At 40.2% G+C, this 16,428-nt stretch overlaps 2 protein-coding genes across 5 annotated transcripts in view; one reads left to right on the forward strand and one right to left on the reverse strand.

The window, feature by feature from the left end:
- The window catches only part of DOCK1 (dedicator of cytokinesis 1), a 530,863-nt gene that overhangs the window by 268,850 nt on the left and 245,585 nt on the right, over positions 1-16,428 (reverse strand). The gene's annotated exons all lie outside the window — the stretch shown is intronic.
- The window catches only part of INSYN2A (inhibitory synaptic factor 2A), a 77,467-nt gene continuing 63,488 nt past the window's right edge, over positions 2,450-16,428 (forward strand). Inside the window, exon 1 of one of the 4 annotated variants that reach the window (XM_060768623.2) lies at positions 2,450-3,045. The gene's annotated coding sequence lies outside the window, so the exon portion shown is untranslated. Of the gene's footprint in view, positions 3,046-3,485; positions 3,693-16,428 lie in introns of those variants that run through there. The other 3 variants (XM_060768621.2, XM_060768622.2, XM_067465791.1) reach the window with 3 other exon arrangements.

A 16,428-nucleotide genomic window follows, 5' to 3' on the forward strand; every position in this document is an offset into this window, starting at 1 on the left:
CCAATTCTGTCATTGGTGGGGTTCAGAATGCTCTCTGATTGTAGGTTAACTATAAATCCCAGTAACTACAACTCCCAAATGTCAAGGTCTATTTTCCCCAAACTCCATCTGTGTTCATATTTGGGCATATAGAATATTCATGCCAAGTTTGGTCCAGACCCATCATTATTTCAGTCCACAGTGCTCTCTGGATGTAGGTGAACTACAACTCCCAAACTCAAGGTCAATGGCCACCAAACACTTTTAGCTTTTTCTGTTGTTTATGGGAGTCCTGTATGCCACATTTGGTTCAATTCCATCGCTGGTGGAGTTCAGAATGCTCTTTGATTGTAGGTGAACTTATAACTCCAGCAACTACAACTCCCAAATGACAAAATCAAAAAATTTTAAGTGAAGGACATACATTGGGTTGTTAGGTGTACGCTGTCCAAATTTGGTGTCAATTTGTCCAATGGTTTTTGAGTTATGTTAATCCCACAAAAGAACATTACATTTTTATTTATATAGACTAGCTGTCCCCTGCCACGTGTTGCTGTGGCTCAGTCTGTGTATATGTGTTTTGTGTTTATATATGTGTGTGTATATATTTGTGTATATATGTGTTTTCCTATATATGTGTGTGGTTTTGTATATGTGTTGTAATGTCTTTTTTTGTTTGTTTGTTTTTTTGTTTTGGCTTTTTAAGTCTCTTTTGCTGTGTTTTTCCATGTTTTTATGAGTGACGGTCACTTGTTGGCCTGATATGTATATTGTGTCCAAATTTGGTGTCAATTCGTCCAGTGGTTTTTGATTTATGCTAATCCCACAAACAAACATTACATTTTTATTTATATAGACTAGCCAGCCCCTGCTACACATTGCTGTGGCCCACTCTGGTGGTCATGGGGGTTCTGTGTGGGACAGCAAGTCTATCATTGGTGGGGTTCAGAATGCTCTGTGATTGTAGGTGAACTATAAATCCCAGTAACTACAACTTCTAAATGTCAAGATTCTATTTTCCCACCAGTGTTCATATTTGGGCATATTGAGTATGCATGTAGAGCAGTGTTTCTCAACCTGGGGGTTGGGACCCCTGGAGGGGTCGCGAGGGGGTGTCAGAGGGGTCGCCAAAGACCATCAGAAAACACAGCATTTTCTGTTGGTCATGGGGTTTCTGTGTGGGAAGTTTGGCCCAGTTCTGTCACTGGTGGGGTTCAGAATGCTCTTTGATTGTAGGTGAACTATACATCCCAGTAACTACAACTCACAAGTGTCAATGTCTATCTTCCCCAAACCCCACCACTGTTCACATTTGGGCATATTGAGTATCCATGCCAAGTTTGGTTCAGATCCATCATTGTTTAAGTCCACAGTGCTCTACCTGGATGTAGGTGAACTACAGCTCCCAAACTCAAGGTCCCACCAAAGTGTTTTCTGTTGGTCATGGGAGTTCTGTGTGCCAAGTTTGGTTCGATTCCATCATTGGTGGAGTTCAGAAGGTTCTTTGATTGTAGGTGAACTATAAATCCCGGCAACTACAGCTCCCAAATGACAAAATCACTGCCCTCCCCTCCCCCCCCACAAACCCCACGGTATTCCAATTTGGGCATATCGGATATTTGTGCCAAATATGGTCCAGTGAATGAAAATACATCAGATATTTACATTACAATTGATATCAGTAGCAAAATGACAGTTATGAAGTAGCAATGAAAATGATTTTATGGTTGGGGGGGGGGGTCACCACAACAGGAGGAACTCTATTAAGGGGTCGTGGTTAAAGGAAGGTTGAGAACCACTGATGTAGAGTTTGGTCCAGATCCATCATTATTTGAGTCTTTAGATGTAGGTGAACTTAACTCTCCAAAACCAAAGGACACTGCCCACCAAACCCTTCCAGTATTTTCTGTTGGCCATGGGAAAACTGTGTGCCAAGTTTGGTTCAATTCCATCGTTGGTGGGATTCAGAATGCTCTTTGATTGTAGGTGAACTATAAATCCCAGCAACTACAACTCCCAAATGACAAAATCATTTTTTTTCGAGTGAAGGACATACATTGGGTTGTTAGGTGTCTTGTGTCCAAACTTGGTGTCAATTTGTCCAGTGGTTTTTGAGTTATGTTAATCCCACAAACGAACATCACATTTTTATTTATATAGATTGGCTCACAATGGTTCTTAAAATACGAATTAATTCACAAAACATCCTCAGAGGTTGTGAGGTCTGACCTCACAACCTCTGAGGATGCCTGCCATAGATGTAGGCAAGAATTCAGGAGAGAATGCTTCTAGGACATGGCCATATAGCCTGGAAAACTTACAAAAACCCAACCCCTAAATTGCCCCCTTGGCTACAATGAATATACAAGCAATGCCAAACTGCTGAGGGTGAATGAATGCAAGCTTTTGCTTGGAAGGGGCTGAACTCTTCTTCCCAGACACGAGGAGGACTCTCCCTAGCGGAGAGCAGGCGTCATTTCCCGCCTTTTTCCTCCCTGGCATACACACGCAGGAATAGACACATCTCTCTCACACACAGAGAGAGAGAAGAGTGGGTTGCCTACTGTCACACACACACACAGAGAGAGAGAAAGTGCTGTGCTTCTCTTCTCCACAGGAGGAGGGCATTGAAGGCTCTGCCTGCAAAACAGGCGGGACTACAGAGAGGAGCCTCCAAAGTGAAGCCTCCGAGAAAGAAGGCAGCTTTGGCTTTCCCCCCCCTCCTTCCAAGGACTGGCTGGCTGGGAAGGGTCCTCGCTTCAGAGACAGCTTTAGCCTTGCTTGAATTGTGATTGTTGTTACCATCATCCTCATCCTTCAAGAAAGAAGCTTGGCTTTGGGCCACTCTGGGGACCAGCAGCATCGCCTCTGAATTGATGCTCGACTGCGAAAGCTGAGAAGGAGGCAAGGAAGGAAAGAAAAGAAGGGAGAGCGGATTGCACGGAATCAGGAAATATATATATTTATCTCTCTATACAAAAGAGATCAAGGCGAGGATTAGAGAGAGAGATGCCTCCAGCCACGGCACAGACCTCGACTCCTTTGTAACAGACAGCCGTAGTTCAGGTAAGGAGAGATGCCGTCCTTTCTTTTAGGGGGGAGGGAAGGGGATCTGTCATAGATATAGTGCAATCTGTTGTCAAACTGAAAGAGAGAGAAAGAAGAAAGCATCAAAGCCTCGCATTCCTGAGGAGCCTTGAGAGAAAGAGACAGGGGGGAAAAAAAGAGGGAGTTACCATGGCTGCTGCCTAATAATGAAAACTTCCCAGGGCAAAGTGAGTGCAGTCAATGGGGAGCCTTAGGGCTCTTCTGCACTGTCCTTATTACATCCCAGGATCTGATCCCAGACTATCTGCTTTAGACTGAGTCTACACCAGGCATGGGCAAACTTCGGCCCTCCAAGTGTTTTGGACTTCAACTCCCACAATTGTGGGAGTTGAAGTCCAAAACACTTGGAGGGCCACAGTTTGCCCATGCCTTGTCTCCACTGCGAGATAATCTGGGATAAGCAGATAATCTGGGATCTGATCCTGGGATAAAGGGCTCTATATATCAAAGGAGAAAGAGGAGTGGGGGTGGGGGGAGGATGAGATGGGTTATGCAAGAGAATGTGGCTGCCTGCGAAGGAAGAAGTTTCATGAGACCAAGGGTGCATCTACATTGTTGTCCTGAATGCAATTTTGACACCACTTTGTGCACGGTTATGGCGTCAGGTGAGTTGTAACTTCACAAGATTTGTTATCAAAGGCTTCCATGGCCAACATCACTGGATTGCTGTGAGTTGGGCTGTATGGCCATGCTCCAGAAACATTGTCTCCTGACGTCTCACCCACATCTATGGCAGGCATCCTCAGAGGTTGAGGTAGCCTTCCCTGCCAAAGAAGGTTGCAGATTCACTATGTCTCTTGCCTTGTTGAGCAAACTACAAATCCCATTATTCCAGAGCATATTCCCCTCTAGTGGGGTCTAACCGCCTCAATTCTGCAGCTACCACCTATATATATCATCATCCTGTGACTTCTGGTTAAAGCAGCTTCAATATTTGCTTCTTGCTGTGACTATGCTTCTTCCCCCTCCCCCTTAAAAAAGGAATTATTTTCGAGCTCTTTCATTTGAAGGATGTGCTACGGTTTCTAACAGTTTTGATGGATTTTAGCTGTGAATTTTTAGGGCTGTCTGATTTTAATTCTATTTTAATGTTTGCATTTCTATATATATTAAATTGTATACCAATGCTTTTTATGTCAAGCCACTTTGAGTACCCTTTGGGGAGATAAAGCAGGATAATAATAATAATAATAATAATAATAATAATAATAGACATTTGGGAAGTGTCCGACGTATGATCAAATACAAAAGCCAGCATAGTGATCTTGTTTGCTGTGGACTAATCTTGCTATGTATCAAATAAAAATAAAAATAAAAATAATCCATCATATTTATCTCATTTGCTGTGACTTACTGTATTTTATGTCAGTAAAATTATTATTATTATTATTATTATTATTATTATTATTATTATTATCAACTCTCTGTGCCTTTAAAATGCCTGTGGTCTCATGGCGACCCCATTAATTCCTTCCATGTGGAATACAGCCTGGGATTTGCTGGCACTCTCCCATCCAAATACTAACCAGGGCTGACCCTGCTTAGCTCTTCCCAGATCTCAGACAGCACCTTTGGGATAGTTAGGCATTTTCCAACTTTACTGTTGGGGGAGAGGATGCTTCCCTCCGCACTCTCCCAAGTGAAGAGATGTAATTAGATCTTCCTCCGATCTGCATGATAATGGAGAATACTATCACCAGATGGAGAGCCTTGCCAATAACTTGCAGTGCAGTAGTTCTCTCCCTCCCCATCCCTCCCCGACTTCCACATAAATATTCTCACTCATATCCATGCACAGCATTACGTAGGGGTGTTGGCTTTGGGAGGGAAATGTGTCACTCCAAAACAAAAATGAAAGGATCCTGATTTGTCCCCCTTTTGAAACATCCCCATTAAAACTGCATCGGACATACAGGGACAAAGGGCAATAGCGCACTTTGGGCTCCAAAGTCAAAGGCTTCGTGCTGGGACTCTTGAGTCCTGCTGCCTCATGCTGGGGGGAGGGGGGGGGGTCTGCCTTGCATCTTTTTCACTCCTGTATGAATGCTCAGACCTCAACCCTCTTTCCATAGCAGGCATCAACATTTGCGGGAAGCTAGCTGGGGTTTTTGTAGGGCTGTGAAGGCTGGAAAGGTGGAAGGTAAGCTTCTAGCTGTTCTTTGCACTCCAGAAAGCCCTGGAACAAGAAGCTGTGAGGATACAGATGCCTCCCAAGGGGTCTGTCCCATAGCAATATGGGTATATCTGCCCCCAACCCATACTAGAAAGCTAGGCTAGTGAATGCATTTAAATTCGACCTTGTCTGTGGAAACAACTTATTAGGATCTGGAACAAGGAAGTTTGGAGGGATCCATCCTACCCCCTCCTCCTCCTAGCCCCAATCTCGAATGCAGCCTTATTATTATGTTGTACCACAACATCCTCTTAAGGCATATTGCAAAGCAAGATGACCTAGAAAGCCAATGCTGGGCATGTGACGTGTGTGATGTGCCTTTTTAACGTTGTTGTGGTCCAGAGAGGATACCTTTCGTATTTATACTCTGCGTCTCGGATGTATGTATCAAGGTTAACATCAAGATGCTGGATGAAAAACTACTAGCTAGAGATCACATGACATGATCATGCCAATATATGGTACACAGACATGGTGTTTTAGCCGCACTGATTTTAGCCACAACTACAGATGTTTCAGCAAAAAAAAATGTAAGCATTAAAAAAAGAGGAATCATGTATGTTTGGGTGTGCATGCATGCATTTATTTGGTACTCTTGCCTATAAGCTGACCAAACTGATTATAGTATTTAGTTATGGGTTAATAACTAAATACGTACACATAATAGGCTGTTCCAAATATATTAGGACACTGTTCTGTTTAGTTAGCTTAAAATAAAAAAAATCAGAGCATGGCATTTGTGGTGGTCTGATTTAATATTCTTTCTGGCTTCTGAGAAATGAACCCAAACTGTTAAGAGTTTTTAATTGATTTTTCCCAATCTGAAACTTGATAGAAAAGCTGTGAAATTAACCCTTCATTTAATTTCTTAATGATCCCAGCTTCCCTTTTCAGGAACTAGTACTCTTCCTTAACAATATGTAGTGACAACTGAACAATGAGAATAAGTATAATCAATAAAGAAACTATTGCTTACTGATCCAAGAGAAAAGCATTGAAACTGCTTAATATTCATTGCACAGGTTTCTTCATTAAGCTAACAAGCAAGCACTCTTATATCTTACAAGCTAACTGTTTCGTCAACAGAGATTGATAACAAAAATGAAATTGGGAAAAACCTACACTGAAATCAGCCAGTGTTAAATAGAGGACCAGCAACCATTAGAAATAACGATCCACAAAGTTACAATATCTTGGATCTCATCACACTAGAGAATGAATTCACTTTAAATCTGGTTTCTGTCTCCTGCAGAATTCTGGAGTTTGTAGTTTAGAGAGGAGCCTTTAACAGCCTCACTAAACCACAAAGCCCAGAATTCTGCAGGAGGCAGAAATCGGATTTAACGTGAATTCATTCTGTAATGTGATGAGGTCCCTTGAGATGCAAGTTAGCAAGGTAAAGAACATGAAAGAAACAACTTCTCTATATGCAGTCTTTCCTTATCAAGCCTAGGTGCAGTCCATTACTTAGCAATATAACATACGCAAAACAACGATAGCATCTTACTCTGAACACTGTAAGCCTCGTACATTTCAAAAGTAAGCTTCTTAAGTATTTTTCCTTGCTAGTTTGACTCTTTGATTTTTGACATGTATTACCAAACACCCATCAGTTTCTTCCACTTGATGCAGAATATGAAAGAATGTGAGAGAGGGAGAAAGTAAAAGGAATCTAAGACTGTGTCGTATCAAGGCCTTGCCACCATCTTTCATGAGCAATATGCTTGGCAAATTCCCAGAGTGCACTCCTGCACCAAATACCTGAAAAGTACATTTGAAAGTGGGTTACTGTGCATTTGTCAGGGGTGTATTGTCATGTTCCAGAAGCATTCTCTCCTGACGTTTCGCCTACATCTATGGCAGGCATCATCAGAGGTTGTGAGGTTTGTTGGAAACTAAGTAAGTGAGGTTTATATATCTATGGAATTTCCAGGGTGGGAGAAAGAACTCTTGTCTGCTTGAGGTATGTGTGAATGTTGCAGTTGGCCACCTTGATTAGCATTTAATGGCCTTGAAGTTTCAAGGTCTAGCTCATTGCTGCCTGGGGGAATCCTTTGTTGGGAGGTGTTAGCTGGCCCTGACTGAAAGAATTCTTCCATCATCAAGTATGACTGCTGCTTGATTAGTACTGTCTGTAATGCAATCAGTGTCACTCGTTCTCACAAACTGGTACATTACCTTTTGTGTGTGTCAGGAGCCACTTGAGAAACTACATTACTAATGATACTATTTTGAATCTGGGATCTAAAGAAATTTGCAACATTGTGAACTGCTTGTGTAACGTTATTAATATTTCAATCAACCTGAAAGAGAAAACAACGGATTTATTTTCCCCTGCTGTCCTTCCTTTTCTCAGTTTTCCATTGCAATCACAAAGGCTGTAAAATCCTCATTCTGGTTTTGCAGCATAACCCTACACATGTCTATTCAGGAGTAAGTTCACCCTGAGTTCAGTCAATCCTATGCCTAGACAAGTGAGTTTAAGATTGTACTGTAAAGGACTTTGCTGCATTGCTATTATCGTGTAGGCCTTTTTTGCTAAACCGTAGCAGAAAAACAGTTGCAGAGCAGAAAGAAGTCTTCCAACAGCCTGCGATGTTGCAAGCAATCTGATAATCATATTGTGAAGTTCTTAGATTCATTATTAATTATGCAGAGCTTATCAACAATAGTTTTTTGTGTGTATCAGGAGCAATTTCAGAAACTGCAAGTCGCTTCTGGTGTGAGAGAATTGTCCGACTGCAAGGACGTTGCCTAGGGGATGCCCGAATGTTTTGATATTTTACCATCCTGTGGGAGCCTTTTCTGATGTCCCTGTATGGGGAGCTGGAGCTGACAGAGGGAGCTCATCTGCGCTCAACTATATGAAACAATGTATTGCATCATTTACAGCTTTTAGAAGTAGTTACAATATACAAAGCTAATCTGTTGCTTTAAATGAGAAAAAAATGTTCCATTCAATACAAATATTTCACAGACTTAGGTGAGCATGCTTTTGCATCATATTTTGCTTCTAGCTTAATGACTTCATTCAATTTTAAAAAGGGAAATCTATGTTCTTCCTGTCCTGATGGGTTACCATCCATTTTTTTCTGGTCACTGGATTACAATCAGTGCAACTAACATAGTTCAAATCCATACACAGAAACCTCCCTTTGGCCTGGAACACATCCAGATGGTATTCTAATAACTAGCAAAGCAGTGATTGGATTTTTAACAAAGTTCTTCTGAAAGGAATGATTCACATATACATGTGCATTAGTTGCTATTGCATTATGTGATTGCTCATAACTCTCCGATCTGCAAATGGGTATGTGAAATGCCAACATTAAATGAATTGTGTCTGAAATGATGTGAATCAGTAGGAAACAATATGTAGGTTATTTTCTACAAGTACATTTTTACTTGGTATCCAAAACACGGGGAATATATATTCATGTGTAAACTTAAGTAAAGCTGTGTTAGTGAAAATACTACAAGGGTCAACCAGAGATAACTGTTTTCACAACAAAATCTGGCAGAACAGAATCCCTAGCTCAATTCTCAACTTGCAGTCAGGCATATTTATGTAAAGGCACTATCAGTTGTGAATAAATATAACAGTGTTTAAAATTTCTAGATATTGTCAGTTGTGACTGGCTCTCAAGTTTCAAGTGTCTAAAGCTGAAATACCACTCTGTATAATTCACATACAATTGAACCATGGATAAAAGAGTAACATTCTAAAGACAGAATAATCATGGTAAAAGTTTTAGCCTTGTGAACAACATAAAGTCCATGTAAATCCAATTCTTTATCTCAGCTTTTATATTCTATATTTCCAAGCAGAAAGAACAGCTATTCCATACAATCATCATTTATCTTGATATTACTCCCAAGACAAATTCTGTCAATATTAGTAAATACTTTATTGTTTCATGAATTGTTTAACTATCACTAGCATGCAAGTTCTAGTATCTGCAACTTTATCAAAACACTGGCATAATAAATGTTTTTGCCCCCTGGTTGCGCAGCAGGTTAAACCGCTGAGCTGCTGACCTTACTGACCGAAAGGTCGGTGGTTCGAATCCAGGGAGCGGGTGAGCTCCTGCTATTAGCCCCAGTTTCTGCCAACCTAGCAGTTCAAAAACATACAAGTGTGAATAGATCAATAGGTAGCACTTCTGGGGGAAGGTAACAGTGCTCCATGCAGTCATGCTGGCCACATGATCTTGGAGGTGTCTATAGACAATGCCAGCTCTTCGGCTTAGAAATGGAGATGAGCACCACCCCGCAGAGTCAGACTCAACTAGACATAATGTCAGGGGAAACCTTTACCTTTACTAAATGTATGTAGTGTCACGAAGGAGCTAGAAAGGATACATAATCAAGTGTAATAAATGTGGCCTTATTTGAATTTTCCTATCAATTATACAAGACAAAGATAAAACTGAAATGGTTCCAATGTAACACTAAACCATGATTTAGTGCTACATAAATAAGCTGGACAATCCAGACAAAGAGCATTGTACCAAAGCCCTTTCCCTGGTTTTACAGAGCAGTGATTTTGCCACTATTGAATTTTCAAAGTCCCTTCATTTGTCTCACAGACTTGTGCTTAAAACAAATTGAGATTAGTTAACCAAGCCAATATCAGAAACCATAAAGGTATCTTGCATAGAGACTAACCATAACAGTTTTGAAACCAGGATCTTTAGTCCGGATAATATGAAGAGATTAGTTTCTTTTGCCAGCCTTATGGATGTTGGGGAGGTGATAGGGAAGCACAGCTTCAAGGATTTGCTCAGTTTTGTTCCAACTCCTCTGTGTAACGTAATTTAGTGTTATACATGAACCTGCACACCATTCCTCACTGAAACACTGTGAGAACTAGTGCACATTTGACAACCATGTTAAACTGTTAACCTGGAAATACATTTTAATATGCTTTTTCTAGCTTGATTTTTAATCTCAAGCACATTAAATATTCTGCATGTGATTTATGCACATACTTTTAAAATATTTTATTGAAGGTTTTCAGATACAATAAAAAGAGGGGGAACATAACTAGAGTAAAGTAAGCAGGAAAATGTGATAGTAGGGAGTAGAGAGGTGTATAGGGGAGGTAGGGTAAGGTGGGGTTTGAAGGTAGTGGGGGGAGGGGGAAAGGGTTTGATAGAGTAGATGATTGGAAGTCAAAATGTATGCACATACTTTTATAACATGTCATGCTCATTCCAAGATGGGGCAAGTTAGAAGCTACAGGCTAAATCCAGTTGCTATTTTCCAGTTGCAAGTTTCATATAAAATGTGCCCATTAAATAATTTACTATGTGCAAATTAACGTTTACATAAATATCTTGATTACCTTGGTCCCATTTTGTTGACCCTAGCAATTGAATTTAGGTCCATATATGTATCTCTCTGTGTCTGTTAGCAAATCTCATGGCATTTCAGTTTGGATCTGTAGAATGTATGACTACACAAACCTTTCCACACTAAGGCAGCTATTTAATAGTAAGCACAAGTGAACTGAGTGGGACTTAATTTTGAATAGGTACATGAAGGAAAAGAGGTAAATGCAGGGGGAAAATCTAGTTTACTATTGAAGGTTGGAGTCTAGATTAAAAATTAAATTCTGAAGTTCAGCCAGGAGGTTATCACCAGGCCTTTGGGCAATTTCTTTCTTCTCTGTATACATATTTCACAGTGTTGTTGTTATATAGGGATCTCACATTAAGTTCCCCGAACAATTTAGCAAAAGGGTCAAATGTAACTGAGGAAAGACATGAGGTGAATCTATACTGTAGAATCAATGCAGTGTGACTTCACTCTAACTGCCAGACTTTGATGTGATAATATGATGTGATTTTGGCCTGCATCAATAGTGTCTAGATCCAGGGAAGTCATGCTACCCCTCTATTCTACTTTAGTTTGACCACATCTGGAATACTGTGTCCAATTCTGGGCACCACAATTGAAGGGAGATATTGACAAGCTGGAAAGTGCCCAGAGGAGGTCAACTAAAATGATCAAGGGTCTGGAGAACAAGCCCTATGAGAAGTGGCTTAAAGAGCTGGGCGTATTTAGCCTGAAGAAGAGAAGGCTGAGAGGAGACATATTAGCCATGTACAAACACGTGAGAGAATGTCATAGGGAGGAGGGAGCAAGCTTGTTTTCTGCTGCCCTGGAGACTAGGATGCGGAGCAATGGCTTCAAACTACAAGAAAGGAGATTCCATCTGAACATTAAGAAGAACTTCCTGACTGTGAGAGCTGTTCAGCAGTGGAACTCTCTGCCCCGGAGTGTGGTGGGGGCTCCTTCTTTGGAAGCTTTTAAACAGAGGCTGGATGGCCATCTGTCAGGGGTGCTTTGAATGCAATTTTCCTGCTTCTTGAAAGGGGGTTGGACTGGATGGCCCATGAGGTCTCTTCCAACTCTATGATTCTATGATGGGAGTTTCCGTTTTACGAGGTATTTAGCCTTCTCTGCCAAAGCATGCTGGTAGTTCAATGATTCCGTAGCAGTGATCTATGGCAACTGAAGTGCTGTCAAACTGCATTAATTCTACAATGTAGATGCCCCCAAAGGTAGGGTATTGCATGGTTTCCAGCCTGTATGGCCATGTTATAGAAGTATTTTCTCCTGACATCTTCAAAAATTGTTAGGACAAGAGAAATAAAACCCTAACTTCGGCAAATCCTACCAAATGCTTACCCCCAAAGGCTAGTGTTGTCACTCTGGGGAAGTGGTTCCCAATGATTGGTCCTCCAGGTGTTTTGGACTTCAACTCCAGAAATCCCAGCCATCTTACCACCTGTTAGGAATTGTGGGAGTAAGTCCAAAACTCCTGGAGGACCAAAGGTTGGCAACCACTGCTTTGGGGGGGGGGGGGGGTTGTTACAAACGTAGGAGTTGCCTCTTTTTATGGGAAATTACAAATTGTATTCAAAAATTGGACTTGCTTTGTGCCCTGTAGTACAGATGAGGCTAATACTTGTGTAGAAGACTGCCATTGAATACTAGGTACTGTGGGCCACATTTTAGATTAGTTTCTCAAACTCTGCTCCTCCAGGTGTTTTGGACATCAGCTCCCAGAAGTCCCAGACAGCCTACCAGCTGTTAGGAATTGTGGAAAATGAAGTCCAAAACATCTGGAGGAGCACAGTGTGAGAAATTCTGTTTCAGAGGAAAGAATTGGCGAAACTAACTCTGAATATGTCTTGCCTAATAAAACCCTAAGAAATTCCTGGGGTTGCAACCCCATTTGAACTTAAAGGCACATATATTTGTAGTTACACTGCAGAGCCAGAGATTCTTAGACAGGTTTTTCATAGTATGTGTATTGTTTTAGGCCCCTTCCACACAGCTGTATAAAATCCACATTGAACTGGATGATTATATGGCACTGTGGACTCAGATAATCCAGTTCAAAGCAGATATCGTGGATAATCTGCCTTGATATTCTGGGTTATATGTCTGTGTGGAAGCCTCCTTAGACTCTCACTGACAGGACAGCCACTTGCAATGACCAAAACATTTTGAAAAGATCTTATTCAACCATTTCTCTTCTCCATAATTTTTGGATGTAGCACTAAGAAAACATGTCAGATAATATGCATTCACATGCACACACAACTCCCTCTAGACCTTCTCCCAGCTGCCCTGAAAGTCATTTACCTAAAATCTTCTCCGATGAGACAGGAGCAACGTTTAAATAATTGCAGCCATGGGCCTTCCCATGGAATAGGCACCTCTGTGGAAAGATGGTATTAATACCGTGGGAAACACTGTCATGATTGAGCTCTATTCATAAGAACTTGGCAAGTCTATCTATCCTTTAGGGCCCTTCCAGATAGACCCTATATCCCAGAATCTGGTCCCAGGTTTTCTGTTTATCCCAGATTATTTGGCAATGTGGACTCATATAATCCAGTTTAAAGCAGAAAACCTGGGATCAGTTCCTGAGATACAAGGCCTGTCGGGAACGGCCCTTAGTGACTCATAGATATTGGTACAGTGTTAAAATCTGATGCCTAATTTATGGTAACTGCAGATCATTTGATACTCCTTTAGACGTCCTTCTAGGGGCCCTTCTACACAGCCCTATATCCCAGAATATCAAGGCATGATATCCCACATTATCTGAGTGTGGACTCAGATAACCCAGTTCAAAGCAGATATTGTGGGTTTTTCTATCTTAATGTTCTGGAACATAGGGCTTTGTGGAAGGGCCCAAAGTGTATGGGAAGATAGGATTGTGGAAGATGATTTTGAGTGACGAATTTTGAAAAGTTACTTGTTATATTACACTTCCCAGAAATGTACAACCTCCATGACTAGCAGGCTGTTTTTCCACAGAGAACTATCTCCAAAAACATAACTAGGCCTAGGCCTAAAGAGCAACCCAAAAATCAGGTAATCACTGAATCCAAATGTTAGACTACACATTGAAGTCTACGTGTTAAATAATATGCAGCAAAAATTATTGTTGACTGTAATGTAAGTCCCTGGAGATAAAGCAGTCTTCCCTAATGTTAAAGTTATCTATATGTTTAGCGGTTATTTTTTGATGCAAAATAAAGTAATCATCATCTTTGCTGAAAGCATCTTCATAACTTGATTATACTTCTTGAATACCCAGATCTTATGCATGATTACTGAGAATTAAATCCCATTTAGTCCAATGGTTTTTTTATGATTTCATGCTTGTAGCTAAGCAATACGATCACATGCATGTTTATTCAGAATTAGTTCCAATCATATTGAATGGCCCATGCCTAGAAGGTTATGCCAAGATTGCAGTCTTTTTAAAGTGCTCTTTCTTTGTTTGTTTGTTTTTTTCTAACAGGAAAATGTTAAAGGCAACAACAGTTGCGCAAAATAGATATCAGAGTGCAATCCTTTGCATGGCACTTTTATAGATCAAAATAACATGCACCAGTGACATAAAAAGGTTGTATTATAAACCTTTTGTACTTTTATATAATTTTTAAAAGAAAAGCTTTTAAGAGTGTGTTAATGTAGAAGCAAAAGTACTGGAAACACTTTTTTCAAAAATCCAGAAACATCTAGCATTTAATATAAAAGTGCATCTAGGATCTACATTAACAAGGATATTAAAAGAATACTTCTTCCAAACTCAATTCTGAAAGGGTTTGCCTACAAGTCTTCAGTTCTAAATAAATTCCTCAGTGTGAAAAGATTTATGTACACAACTTACAATATGCAATAGCAATCTGATTCACATAAAATACACTTTTTAAGCATTCCATACCAAACAATTTCTGTATAAATAGCTGGGGTTTGGTACACATGAATAAGATAAACAGAGAATAAATGAAGTGGGCCTAAAGATCTGCAGCTGAAAACACCAATCGTCTTTGTAAGCAATAGCAATGGAACAGAACAAAACCAAGCAACTTCCTTAAGAATCAGTTGGTACCTGTGAATGGAAGACTAACACAGCAGCGAACCCCAACCATAAAATTATTTTCATTGCTACTTCATAACTGCAATTTTGCTACTGTTATGAATTGTAATGTAAATATTTGATATGCAGGATGTATTTTCAATTACTGGACCAATACCCGATACACCCAAATTTGAATGTTGGGGAGGGGGGCTATTGATTTTGTCAGTTGAGTGTTGTAGTTGCTGCGATTTATAATTAACCTACAATCAGTGCATTCTGAACTCCACCAACAATGGAATTGAACCGAACTTGGCACACAAAACTCCCATGACCAACAGAAAATACTAGAAGGGTTAAGCAGGCAGTACCTACATCCAGAGAGCAGTGTGGACTCAAGCAATGAAGGATCTGGACCAAACTTGGCACAAATACTCAATATGCCCAAATGTGAACACTGGTGGGGTTTGGGGAAAACAGACCTTGACATTTGGGAGTTGTAGTTACTGGGATTTATAGTTCACCTATAATAAAAGAGCATTCTGAACCCCACCAATGATAGAATTGGGCCAAACTTCCCACACAAAACTCCCATGACCAACAGAAAATACTGTGTTTTCTGATGGTCTCTGGCGACCCCATTATAGAATCACAGAGTTGGAAGAGACATTGTGGGCCATCCAGTCCAACCCCCTGCCAAGAAGCAGGAAAATCACATTCAAATCACATTAAACAGAGACTGGATGGCCCCCCGACAGATGGCCATCCAGTCTCTGTTTAAAAGCCTCCAAAGAAGGAGCCTCCACAACATATTGGACCATGTCATTTCTCTTTATCTACTAAAAATAATGTGTATGCTTTCAATGCACTCAATAACTACAGTCAACTCTGCATATCTATGGAATCTGCATCCACAGATTTTTTTTTAATAATGATTTTTATTCAAGTTTTCAACAGTATACAATAAAACAAATCAAAAATCCAGAAAGAAGGAAAAAGGAAAGAAGAGAAAAAGAAGAGAAGAAGAAAAAAAAAAGTTTCTCCCAAAGACCCCAGCACCCTAAAGTGACCTCCATTCATCTTACTTTGTGTTATCCAATAAACAATTATTCTTTCCAAATCTATTGTATCATAAATCATAATGTCCGCATATGCCTTTTACATTCTAAATCTTCTAATCCCTTTCTTTATCAATTTCAAATCCAGTTTTCTTTATTCTCTATATATTCTTGCAAAGCCGACCAGTCTGTAAAATTAGTTGCTCGACCCTTGCATTGCCTAAGCCAGTGTGTAAGCTCATCCATGTCCTTAATATCTTTTATTTTACCAATCCAGTCTATTTTAGTCGGTGTATTTTCCTGCTTCCACATCTTGGCATATACCATTCTTGCCGCGGTAGTGAAAAAAGTGAGGAGCTTTTCCTTGTTTTCATCCTTAAGCAAATCTGAGTCCAACATCCCTAATAAGTAGAGTTCAGGCTGTAAATGAAATTCTATTTTTAATATTTTTTTACATTCTAGGTGGATCATTTTCCAATAGTTCTTGGCCTTTTCACATGTCCACCACATCCACAGATTTGACCATCCAAAAAGCAAACCCTGATTTTGCCATTTTATATATGAGACACCGTTATACTATGCCATTGTATGTAAGGGGACTTGAACATCCATGGATTTTGGGGTACAAGGTGGGTCCTGCAGCTAAATCTCAGTAGATACCAAGAATTGACTGTACTGATTTTTATATATATATATATATATATATATATATATATATA

The sequence above is a fragment of the Anolis sagrei genome, chromosome 3 (genome assembly GCF_037176765.1).
Source record: "Anolis sagrei isolate rAnoSag1 chromosome 3, rAnoSag1.mat, whole genome shotgun sequence".
In the NCBI taxonomy this organism is placed as follows: Eukaryota; Metazoa; Chordata; class Lepidosauria; order Squamata; family Dactyloidae; genus Anolis; species Anolis sagrei.